The sequence below is a fragment of the Cupressus sempervirens genome, chromosome 8 (assembly GCF_028749045.1).
Source record: "Cupressus sempervirens isolate cs-2001-9-10 chromosome 8, ASM2874904v1, whole genome shotgun sequence".
Classification (NCBI taxonomy): domain Eukaryota; kingdom Viridiplantae; phylum Streptophyta; class Pinopsida; order Cupressales; family Cupressaceae; genus Cupressus; species Cupressus sempervirens.
Genome location: NC_143125.1, coordinates 13,943,535 through 13,957,001, shown reverse-complemented (window position 1 = coordinate 13,957,001; position 13,467 = coordinate 13,943,535).

Below are 13,467 nucleotides of genomic sequence, written 5' to 3'. Positions count from 1 at the left end.
TTTAACCAATGTTGTCCCTGTATGGTTGATGTATCCTATCTAATTGTTTAAATCAAACCCTCTGGTGATTTAATAAATCTAAACTCATTTGCATTATGTGATTAGAACCATGAGCATGTTTGTGCATTTAGAGGTTCACATTTGTCTCAAAAGTTATTAAAGAATTCTGTGATTTTGGTTTAAGGAAAAATTTGGGCTTAATTTAATTCTTGACAACTTTATCGTAGTTGAATTCCAATTACTTGGAATAGCCTATTTTAGTTTGGGTTGATTTAGGATTTAACTAGGTGACTTGGTTATTTAGCCTAATCCATTATTCACTCAAAAAGTAAATAAGTATCCAAAAAGGAATTTTATTCATCACTTCTCACTTTCTAAAATAAAAAAATTGAGAGCAAATTTCCAAATCCTCTTCTATAGGATTGCATTTATGTTCATCATAGGAACTATGCGCGTGAGATTGTCATGAGATTAGTGTCGTTGGATCCAGCTCGAGGAGACCATGGATTGTCACAACTTTTGGAAACTTCTACAGTATGTTTATTTTATTGTTCTGATTGTTGTTTTGGCCCTTTTGGTTGTCAGGTAGGCTCTCCTATTTTGTTCTTTCACCTCCATTTCTGCTTCTATTTTTGGTAGCTATGTGTTAGGAGGTTGAGAACTAGTGTTCCCCTCTGTTTTTTATTGCTAGCTCTACCTAGTTGGTTGGGTATGAGCATTTCCTTGATTTTTGGGATAAGGGTTTAGGGTTTCGCACCATTATGCTGGTCATTTTTATATAGGGTGTTCAAACCTTATTTTTATTTGATTTCTATGGCTCATTTTCCCAAGGGTTAAATGGGTTTTATTTTCCTTGATTTTCATCAACATTGAGTTTTTAAGCTTTTTGCCTCTATTTGCGTGCCACCTAGTTTTCTTAAATTTTCTTGGCTTGCTGTTGGTCGTGGATTTGGATTATCTATAGGATGTCAATCTGACCACTATTACATTTTTATGTTGCATTAGGATGCATTCCACATCTGTACTCCCAAGCTTGTTTGAGTGTTATTTTTCTTGCGTTCTCATCCAACCCTTATTTTTATGATATTCATGTTGTTGGTGCACCCACACATGAGCACATGCACATGCATTTGTCAAGTACTTACGAAGCCCAATCTCTCAGTTGTTATTGGTGGAGTTATGATCATTAGCATTGGGTTGGGAGTATGCATTGCCTACAAGCACTCGTCATGTGATGATCATGGGTATGTAGGGTGTTGGCACTCAAAATTGCTTTCCTATTTTGAGTGTCCATTCCAAATTTTGGATTGCTTTGAGCCCCCTATGAATGCTTTTCATGCATATGTGCCCGGCTGTTGTATTAATGCTTAAGTGGTATTTTATGTTTCTAACACTCTTCATTCAACCTGTCCATGTGTTCCATAATGATAAACTAACATTTTGAGCCATTCTACGAAGTTCCATTTTGAGTAGTCTTTAGTTCTACATTTTCTGCCCTAGTGTCAAATAGCGACAAGAGGGCATGTTTGCCTTTGAATATCTTTTACCCGATTATGATTCATGATGCACCACTTTGAGGATATTTAGCATGCATATCAAAGAGCCTATGTTCCAAGTTTCAAGTCATTTCAAATCCGTTTCACTAGGTTTTGAACCTCTCAAAGTTGGACAATTGCATCTGTTGTAAATCTGCATTTTGTTTGTAATTTCGGGTAGCCCTGTTTGAAAAACTATAATTATTGATCAGTTAACTCAAATAAGAAAATTTATTTTGCATCATATTCTAGGGGTTAGAGACTTTATACACTCTATATTTGAGTTTATGATGAACCTATTTGATCAGTTTTCAAATGTGATTCCATTTGCAAATTTTAAAGTTTCACTGGTAATCAGAAGTGCAGATTGATCAGGAGCCCTGTTCATGATGTCATATCTTTGAATCTGTGATTGGTGGGATCAAATGGCTTATTCCCTTGCATTATAATCTAAAAATAATACAAGTGTGTCAATTTTACAGTTTTCCAGGGTCAATTCATTCGCAAAAAACACTTTTTTTACTGATAATCACTATCTTGCAAATCTAAGTAGCCAACTTTAGACCTTTGCCAAATGCGTCCTAGGATTCATCATGAATCCAAATCAAAGGATTATATTCTCTTCATAACAAAGTACCAATGCCCCAGATTCCAAATCCTCATGTGCCCATTTATCCAATTTTCAAGGCCAAAACCAAACGTAATTTCCATCTTTTTGACATGTTTAATTGCGGGTAATTTTAAGTAGGCATGTTCGGAGGTCAATATATTTTGACCTTGATGCCGTCATGTGACGAGGTTTTGCAAGCCTGTTGAATATGTTAGAGAGATGAGATATCCATAGTTTCAGAGCCCAACCAGATGTTTATGTCAGTTTTTGAAGCCGGTTATCAAGCCTTCCTGTCAGCGAATCACAGTTTAAAGAACAGTTATAAAATGAGTTTTAAGTGATGATTCAGTGCTCAAATTGGTTTCCAGTCAGTTCAAGGATGTCAATGAATCAGTTTGCATATCAGTTGTTTGGAAACAATTTTTTTTAGCCGGACCTGCTTTGAGGCCCGAGTAATTCCATCATAATAACAAAAGTGCTATGATCTTTTTCATTAAATCAAGATTCAATGAATATGTAGAAATATTGTTCAAGGTTACAATGATCAATATTATGGATACTCCAAGCTCAATTAGATGTGGTAAAAATGAAGTGAGTGGTATATGTGGAGTTCAATTTGTCATAGCTACTCCCTATTGCCAACATTCATCTCCATGGGAATGCTCTAAATGTCATATGATTAGTTTTAGCAAGCCAAGGCACCTCCTATAAAGGAAAGGGCAAGAGACTTGAGTAGACATAATAACTACCCTCCCACATTGTAAAAAAAATCAGGAAGAGGAAGTTGTAGTGAAGGGGCAAGGAAGCCCACGGCCCATTGAACTTCCACGCCATGGACATAATTAATTTCCCATTGATTATAAAAGAAAACAAACCACCCAATGGAATTGCAGCATCAATGGTTGTCCATGCAATAAAGGGGGATTCCAAGGTTCACAGTAGGCTACCGAAAAGAGCCCACTCAATTTCATGTCCAAGGTGATAGGATTCAGCTCACAGAAAAAGGAAGCTCACGTGACTGAGGCAAGGTGTAGTTTGGCGACAGGAATAAGATCTCATGGTTATGTAAGAAGGACACCCCATGCAAAATAAGCAGATTTACCATAGTCCATGCCATGAATGGTAAGGCCCACGTCTAAGATGGGAGAAGCCACAGTTTTTAAATGCACAGGAAGCCACTGCTTGAGTGTGGAGCTTCCAACGTTGCAGAGGAGGGAGAAAGAGGAAGGGTCTACGGTTGAGCAAGGGACAAAAGTGGTAGAGATCCATGTTTTTGCAAGGGGATAGCCAAATGCATTAAGAAAATAGGGCTCCCATGCCAAATACTCAGTAGCTTGCTACCTTTTTTTTAGGTGAGATTCACGTGGAAAGAATCTGCTTCGGCCCCCTCCATGCAAGAAGAGAGGTGCAGAGTTTCACATCAAATTTGGTATGCAGAGTTTCACATCGATTATGTGGTGTATATTTTGTTATATTAATACAAGGGTGCACAATACACAACTGTCTCAAGGCTCACATCTTGTATGATGCCAACTCTATGGAGGGCCCCATCGAGCCAGTGGTGTAAGGAAGGGTTGGCAAAATTTTGACCACTCCTTGTAAGGTCGGGGATTTCAAATTGATGGAGCCCCATGTTGCGATGGGTCGTGTGATCGAGGGGGCTGGCCTTGGTGATGTGCAATATTCTGACGGTGTCGTATTATTGTGGATGAGATAGTGAAGGGCTCCAATCCTACAACTAGTCATATGATCGAAGCATATATTTTATAGCTCCTCGATGTTCTGACAAGGCAAGATACTGGACAATTATTGCATGGTTGTATTAAATTATTGTCTAGCTATAGTGAGAAATATCACATGGCTATATTGAAAAGTGTTGTATGGGGTTGTGAGAAAACCTGCTTGAATGACCATTGGGCACTTTTTGACTTGCCTAGAACTTTTGGAGAGTTGAATTGGCTACCCTTTATGGAGTTCTCAAACCCTAGTGTGTGACATTTTGAATTTGGGGTCTTTCAAATGGATGAAGAGGATTTTATGAAAGTATGATGAAATTAAAATTGATATGTAAGGTATTCAATGGGTACTTGAATAAGTTAGACAATGATTATGTAATATTAATTTGATTATTTTACAATCGTGTATTGTTGCAATATATATAAGATCACAAGCTTGACCGAGTCACAAGGTTAGTGAAGGGATATTATATTCACCAAATGACTACAGTATTACCTGAGTGATTGCAAAGAAGATAAAGAATGCAATATTTCTCGAGCAAGTCAATATTAACATATGTATATGTTGCCCAAGTAAATGTAATGTTTACCGAGTGACATCCAGATGAACAAGTTTGAGAAATTGGAATTTGAGGCTAATTTTTGATGGAAATTTGTGAAGTTTGAGAAGGTCTAATATGAGAGTCATAATTTGTTGCAAGATAAACAATGGAGAAGATTCAAGAAGGATTTGACAAAGGAAATTGAAGAAGGATAAGGATGAACACATAGTTCTATGTAAGGTTATATTTGTCTATATGTTTAAATTTAGTGTATGAGGGAATTTAGTTGTAAGCCTAAGATCAATTCTAATTAAGCGAGAAAAGATGGAAGGATCTAGAAGCATTGATAAATATATTTAAGGAGGAGAAAAAGATAGTTTAGATTGATGAGATGGTAGAGAGTTGTTGTTGGTTTGAAGTTGCATGATAGTTTATTTATGATGTTGTTCGAGAGTTGATGAAGTTAAAGGAGATCTGATTGAAGGATGTTGTGGAGAGAAAACTTTTTGAAGGAGAAGAAGAAGTGTTGAACCAAGAGAATTGTGAAGAGCAGAGAGAAGAGAAGAATAAGTTTTTGTGGAAGACATAATAAACCAACTAAGTAAAAGATAGTGAAGGAGAAAGAACATAGATCTGAATAAGAAAAGGTAGTTATTATTCTTAACATATATTTTTGTCTTTGCTACTATTTAACCATTATAGAATAAAATATTGAAAGCACCAAGTGGACCTAACAAGTATGCAAAATCATAAATGGTAGTAGTGATTAGTAGTGTTTGGAAGTCCTTTAAATCAAGCTACTCTTTTTATTCCTAGATAGGAAGTAATATTTTGGTGAAATAATCTAACAAGTTCACTTTAACAAAGTGCACATAACCTTTAACAAGGTAGTCTCCTAACAAAGACCACTTCAAAAGAGTAAAATGTTTGGGTTACTGGTCCTAGGTGGATTTTCCCTTAATATGGTCTCCACATTAAAAATCTTAGTGTCAAAATTATGTAAATTTTATTTGTGTTCAAGTTTATTTATGTGTTTTAACACTTTACTACAACTTAGTAATAACCAATATATCACTAAGAAATAACTGGAATTTTACTTATCAGTAATGCAAAGAATAGTTTGATAACCGTTTGGAAAGAAGTGGATATATGGATCAAGTTATAAGTTGGATGAATATACCAAGTGATTGGATGTATTAAGGATATTGTTGTTAATGTTTGTGTTTCTTTAATGGTGGTTAAATGTTCAAAGAGACTATGAAATAGTTGGACATAATGGATTCACTCCCTCTCTCAGTTATCTAACGATTTTCTATTAGAGCCGAGTGCTTGAAGAAATAATTTTAAAGGAACTTAAGCGAAAGATCAAGATGTATAAGAGAGAGCCACCAAAACTTAACATAGAGAATGTTTTCTCATGGCAAGACCACATGAAGCTACATTTTTTAGGTATTGGAGATAATGTTACACAATGGTTTGAGAATGAATATGTCACACTTGATGGTCCCTTGACTATGGAGAAAATGAATGAAAAGAGGAATCATAATAGTGTGATGATATATATTACATTTTCTCTCAATGATGATGAATTTGATGATATTAAGAATTGTGCCAATGCAAAGAAAATGTGGGATAAACTAAAGCTTTTTGTATGGAGGAGATGACAATGTAAGGAGACCCAAAGCTAAAATCTTGAGAGGTAAGTATGTTGACATGAGAATGAAAGAAAGTGAAAATTTTGTATAATATGTGAACAAAATCAAGGATGTTGTGAGTGCAATTAGAGTTGTTCAAGGTGCCATCTTGGATTCTAAAATTGTGAGTAAAGTCTTGAGAACTCCTCTACCTATTTATGTTGTCAAAGACTCTACTATTCAAGAAGTAAGAGATGTGTCTAGTAATGATCTAATAGTTGATGGTCTAGTTGGTAGGCTAACTACATTTGAGCTAAGCAATTATGATAACATTATGGTTATGTTTGGAAAGGATTTCAAGTCTTCGCTAACCATAAACAACCCAAATAAAGAGAAGAAAACCAAAGAAAAAAGTGAATCTAAAACTAAAGATGATTCAGATGAGATTGAAGTATTTCTTGTAAAAAGGTTATCAAGAGGTAAAGGTAAATAAAAAGGTAAACTACTCTTGATCTATTTCAAACGTAATTAGGTTTGCCACTTTGTTGTTAATGTCCTAACCAAGGCAAGTCTAATAGAAATGATAGAAATAACAAGAAATATTACAAGTATAGTAAGAAGAAGGATTAGAAAGACAAAGGAAAGATGTCATGCTACATTTTTGAAGAGGAGCACACTGATACAAGTTTTGATGATGATAAGGAAGTAGTTTAAAATGTCTATGTTGTAATAAAGGAAGAGCAAAATGGTGAAAGGTATGTGAATAAACCTATCCTTATTGCATATGTTAGAAAGAATGATTCATGGATTATTGATAGTGGTTTTTCACACTATATGACTAGTGATCTACATAAGTTTGAAAATTTTGAAGAAATTGATGATGGTGGAGCTATTAAGTTTGGTAATGATGATCCATACTTGATGAAAGGTAAAGGATCATTGATGTTCAACAATAAGATCAAATGTGATGATACATATTGCATTCAAGAAATTCAATATAATAATTTGAGTGTTTATTAGTTGAATAACTCAGGCCATAAGCTTGAATTTGAGAAAATGAAGGTTGGGACCTTTTACGATGAAGGTAACTCTAATTGGAACAAGATTGCAAACATGTTTATTGACTAGAATTGAAGATGTGTGGTTATGACATAAAATGTTGTGTCATGTAAAATTTAAAAATATGGTGAAAATAAGTAGAAAGAAAAGAGTAAGAGGCTTACAAAATTTATAAAACTATTGTAAAATGCTATAGGTAAAGAATTGGTGAATATTCTGGAATTAGTGCATATTGATTTATGTGCTCCAATTGGAGTTGATAGTTACTATGGCAATAAATATTTTATAACATTTGTGAATTATTATTCAAGGATGATGATTGTAATGTTCATGAAAGTGAAATCACGCGCTTATGATATGTTAAGTGATACAAAGAAAGAGTTGAAAAGGAAACTAGTAAATCTTTGAAATGTGTGAATTTATATCTATTAAATTCACTAAATTTTGTGCTAAGAGTGGTATCAAAAGACATTTATCTACATTGAGGACACTATAGTAGAATCACATTTCTAAAACAAGAAATAGATTTTTCATGGATTATACATGGACACTAAAGAAGGATGTATCTTAGATATTCTAGAGAGAAGAAATCAGTACTATTGTGTACACTCTTAACTGAGTTCAAATGAAGAAATAAACAAACAAGACACCTTATAAGCTATGGTATGGTCATATACTGAATACAATTTATTTAAAATCTTTGAAAGTAGATGTTACATTCACAAGGATGTTAGGAATGGTAAACTTAATTTTAAAGGTGATCAAGGTATATTCTTAGGATATTCATCTAAGAGTAAGGCTTATATATGTTTGAACAAGGCTAATAACAAGATAATTGAAAGTGAAAATGTAATTTGATTAGTTTTTAGAGAGAAATGATCTAGAAAGAAAGAAGGAACCTAAAGATTAAAATAAATTTATTTATGTCTATTAAGATGCACTAGATACTATACTTGAGTTACAACATATAACTATCGAGTATCAAATAGTAACACCCAAGCATTAGACTATGGTTATCGAGTCTCAAAAAATCATAATTGAGCACTAGATTGTACAACCTAAGTATGAAGTTAATTCCCTAGAGAGAGAAGAGAATGTTGACAATCAAAGAAATGAACCTGTATTGTCCAAATATGTGAGAAAGAACCATTCACCTGAATAAATAATTGGAGAAAGAAGTGTTGGAATAAAAACAAGAAGAAAAATAAGAGAAGGTACATGTTTAATAGATGATTTTGATCCTAGATTGGTTAAATAAGCATTGGATGATGAGTGTTGGATTAATTCTATGAATGAGGAGATTGGTCAAACTTAGAAGAACAACACCTGGACATGTGTAATGAGTGTAAGAATTTACCTTAGGGAAAAATCACCCAAGACCAAGAAGCACAATAAATAGCTTGAAATAGACCAACAAAGTATGATCAGAATAACAATATGTTATTCAATTGATTGTATAGTACACTAGAGGTGCCTATATATAAAGGCCTCTAAGATGTATCTTGAATTCCTAGGAGTTAGCAATATGATAATTCTTACAACCAGGCACATGTCCACCAGGAATGGATTATCCTCCATTAAGCACAGAGTTAGTGCGATGATGGGAGGATAAGCCTACAAAGGTGTAGTAGATAAAATTATGTTGTAGACACCATGTGCTAAAATAATAGAGTGAACAACTGTGTTGTCTACATGATGACTTAGTTGTTTATGCAAACTCTAGTGTTGTAGACACCATGTGCTAAAATAGAGTTGCTTACTCCAGTGTTGTCAATAAGACAACTCATATGAGTATGCAAACTCCTAGGTGTCTAACCTAAGAAATAATAAAATAATGCATTTATCCTAAGTAAACTTAAGTAAAGTGTAAATAATAATTATTTATACTAACACCCCCCTTAAGTGAAACTTAGGGGAATGTACTTAAGCTCACAAAAGCTATGATGAAATGCATAATGGGTCCTAGCTACTAGGCCATGTTAGTTATCCAAGTACAAATGCAATGCTGAAATGCAATGAAATCTCTCTACAAATGGAGAAAGAGGGAAAACCTCATGGGAAAAACCCTCCCCCAAAAAGAGAGATATGTACAATATAGAAGAGAAGGATCATGTGACCCCCCTGGTGAAAAATCCCTCACCCCCAAGAGATCTTGCAAATGAAGATACCTGACCTCTTTGAAGGGCTTAGTGAAGATGTTGACTACCTGCTGCTCTGTAGGAAAATACTACAATGCAATGACCTACTCATGTATCAACTCTTTGATGTAGTTCATATGAACCTCAATATGTTTGGTGTGTTGATGTTGCATTGGATGTTTCAAGATTTCAATAGCACTCTAGTTATCACAATGGATGACTGTGGGTTTGGGTACATCAAATCCAAACTCCTTTAGAATCTATTGTAGCCAAATAGCCTTTGTTGTTGCATTCACAACTCCTCGATACTCAGCCTTAGTCAATGAGAGAGAAATGGTATTTTTCTTTTTACTTTGCCAACAAATGGGGCTAGAACCAAGATGAAATAGATATCCTAAAGTGGACTTGCGAGAATCAATATCTCCTACATAGTTAGAGTCTGTATATCCCACTAATTGAAGTCTTGTTCCAGCTACATAATGTATCCCTTGTGAATATGTACCTTGTATATAGTGCAAGATTTTCTTGGTTGCCTTCCAACGATGTTCATGTGGTTCTTGCATGAAGCAAGAAACCATGCCAATTGCAAATGAAATGTTAAAGTATGTATGTGTCAAGTAGATGAGGTTTCCAACCAACTGTCTATAAAAAGTCGCATCAACAAGTGGAGTGGAACACTTTGTTTCTAACTTAACAAATGAAAGGAATGGGGTAGGTGCAACCTTGCAGTCACTCATGTGAAACTGAGCTAGAAGATCAAGTGCATACTTGGGCTATGATAGTGTAATCCCTGATGAAGACTAATGTATCTTGATACCAAGGAAATAGTGTAGTACCCAAGTCTTTCATCAAAAAACTATCCTACGAAGTAGCCTTGACACTTTCAATAATGGATGCTATGCTCCATGTAATGATCAAATCATCAACATAAAGCACAAGAAGAAAATGTGAATTATCCCTCTAAAGAATGTAGACATTTGGATTGGAATGACATCTAGTGAACCCTACTGAGAGAAGAAAGGAATCCATCTTGGCATACCAAGATCTAGGAGCTTGTTTTAGTCCATAGATAGACTTCTTTAATTTACAAACCATGGTAGAATCCTGTATGAATCCCTATGACTGCTGCATATATATCTCCTCATGATGATCCCCATTAAAAAATGGGCTTTTCACATCCATTAGATGAACAACCCATTTCTGAGTTGCTACTATAGCAATTTTCAAATGAATGGAATTCATCTTTGCCACTGGTGGAAAGGTCTCAGTGTAATCAATGCTAGGTACTTGAGAAAAACCCTTTGCAACAAATTGAGCTTTATGTTTATCAACACTTCCATCCACTGTGAATTTGGTTTGATAGATCCACTTATATCAAACCAATTTTCTTCCCTTAGGAAGGGAGACTAAGTCCCATGTTTCATTTCTCATAAGAGAGTTATATTCTTCCTCCATTGCTCTATCCCATTCTAGAACACCTGATGCTTCTTTAAATGATTGTGCATCTAAAGCAACTACAATATATGCATGTGGGAGTGAGTTGTGCTATGATCTTGTCCTCCTTTTATTAGAATGATTCCCTACCAATGGTCCTTCTTCATCGAATGTTTGCTTGGCCCATCTAGGTCTAGTGGAAGAAGATGTAGTAGGAGTATCCTCAACTTCAACTGGCCGATGCCTCTATGTTGGTCAAGGTGAATATCTTCCAAGTCACTATTATCACTATCACTCTCTTCAATGAAGGAGGAAGAAGGAGGAGTTGAAGAAGAAACCTTGGACTTCTTTCTTCAAAATGTACACTCCTCTCATAGAATGTATCATGTGTCTCTAGATCCATCAACTTGTAGGATTTATGTGGGTCTGCATAGCTGACAAAAATGCAAGGTTTTCTTTTTGCTTCTAATGCCTTGCATTTCTGTAGAGGTATTTTGGCCCATGTGGGACAACAAAAGACTCTGAAGTACTTAACTATAGGTTTCCTACCGGTCCATGCTTCAAAAGGAGTTACACCATCGAAATCTTTGTGAGGACTCCTATTTTGGATATAGTTAGCACAATTCATTGCTTCAGCAGAAAAGACTTGATCAAGAGACTTGTTTTGTAGCATGCAAGTGGTCATCTCTTTCAGAGTTTTGTTTTTCCTTTCAGCAACACTATTCCACTATGGCATATATGGTAGTGAATGCTTAAGGTCAATGCCCTCTTGATTGCAAAAGTCTATTTGTCTTGTGTTCACATACTCCCCCCTATTATCTGTTTGTAGAACTTTGATGGCTTTTTTTGATTGCTTTTCCACTTGAGTCTTGAAGCTGAGAAATTTTTCAAACACTTTACTCTTGTGAGCCATGAAGAAAACCCAAGTAAAGTGAGTGTAGTCATCTATGAAGGTGAGGGCATAGCGTGACTTGCCAAATGATGGTACTAGAAATGGGCCCACAACATCACTATGAACCAATTCAAGAACACATTGTGCTCTCCAAGACTTCCCCTTTTCATACAATTTTTTTGGATGTTTTCCAAATGAGCAACCTAAAAAAACACCTTCTGAAAATTGAACTTGAGGTAGACCATTAACCATTTTCTTGTTGCTAAGCTACTAAAGATATATGTAGTTGAGATGTCCAAATCTCTCATGCCACAATTTGCTTTCTATATTTGAATGTAATAACAAGGCTTGTACATTTGATATGCACAAAGGAGGACAAAGTATAAAGCCTTGAATCATGATTGGCTTCTCCTATTGTAATCATAGAGTCATCCTTGATGCTTTTCACTACCACTAAATCAGGAAGAAATTCAAATTTATTTCCATCTCCATAGTGAGTCATTTGGTAGAAAAAAAGAAGGTTGGAGTTAAGATTGGGAACATATAGAACATCTTTGAATGCTCCATTGTTCATTTCAACTTCACCTTTACCTTCAACTTCCACCTTAGTGTCGTCACCTACAAAGATACGTGGTACCTCTGAAAGTATCATGGAAGAAAAATCTCACTTTGACGCACCCATATGATGTGTGGCACCTAAATCAATGATCCAATCTCCCTAAGTAATAGTGTTTGTGACTAAAGCATGCCCTTTGCCCTTTGAATATGAGGATGAAGTTCCTTTTTCCTTATAAGCATTAGGAACTGGAACATTGTGTTTCTTCATGATGTACTTCGACTAATCAATTTGTTTATGATAGCACTAATGTTCATTATGACCCATCTTCTTACAATAAGCACACTTTTGTCTTCTCTTGATTAGTGTCTCCCTTTTTGTTGGTATTTGAGGAAGACTTGCCTCGTTGATTTGATGTTGGTGTTGTCTTTTCTATATCCTCTTGTTTTTTTGTTCTTCCATTTCTTCTTTTTTCCATTTCCTTTGTTCGAACTTTGACTAGCTAAATTTTGAGAACCCTCATTATTAGCCACCAATGCTTTAGACTTTGACAACTTTAGAATTCCCATTGTTTGCAACTTAGTTTGTTCATCCTCTAATAGTTGACCATAATCATCAAATGTGATTTTCTTATAGGCAGACCTTAATGTAGTCTTTGTGGTGTTGAAAGAAGAAACAAATGTGGAGTACTCAGATGGCAACTTATTATGAACGAGATAGATCAACCTTTCATCTTTCATAGGACTACCACAATCATCTAGCTTTGTTCTTAATTCATTCACCTTAATAATAAAATCTTGTATAGAATCAAATGTCCTAGGATCTAGGGAGACAAGCTAGTCTTCACTTTTGTAAACATCCTCCTCAGTCACTTTACCATATAGGTTTTTGAGGGCATCCCAAGCTTCCTTGGATGTATTATACTTCATGGTCTAATAGAGGATCTTGTCTTCAACCCCCATACTAATATCACTTAGGGCTTTCCTATCTGCTAGTTCCCAAGCATCAATATCACTTTTGGATACTTGGATCACCTATTGGTTTAGGAAGGGAACCATCTACATATTGAGAAACTTCATTATGCATTAATTGACACCACATTTTAATAGACCATGTGGCATAGTTATGTGGTGTTAATTTTAGAAACTTAAGATTTCTCAGGATGCAAGAAATGAAAGATAATAGTAGGAAAAGAGGAACACAGCACCAAGAGACACCCCCCCCCCCTTTTCACTAAATCAAGAAACCCCTCCAAATAAAAGATTTTGGCACTTTATACTTAGTGAAATTACAATAGACACTTGCCAATGTAGGCCTTGGTGGACTTCTAA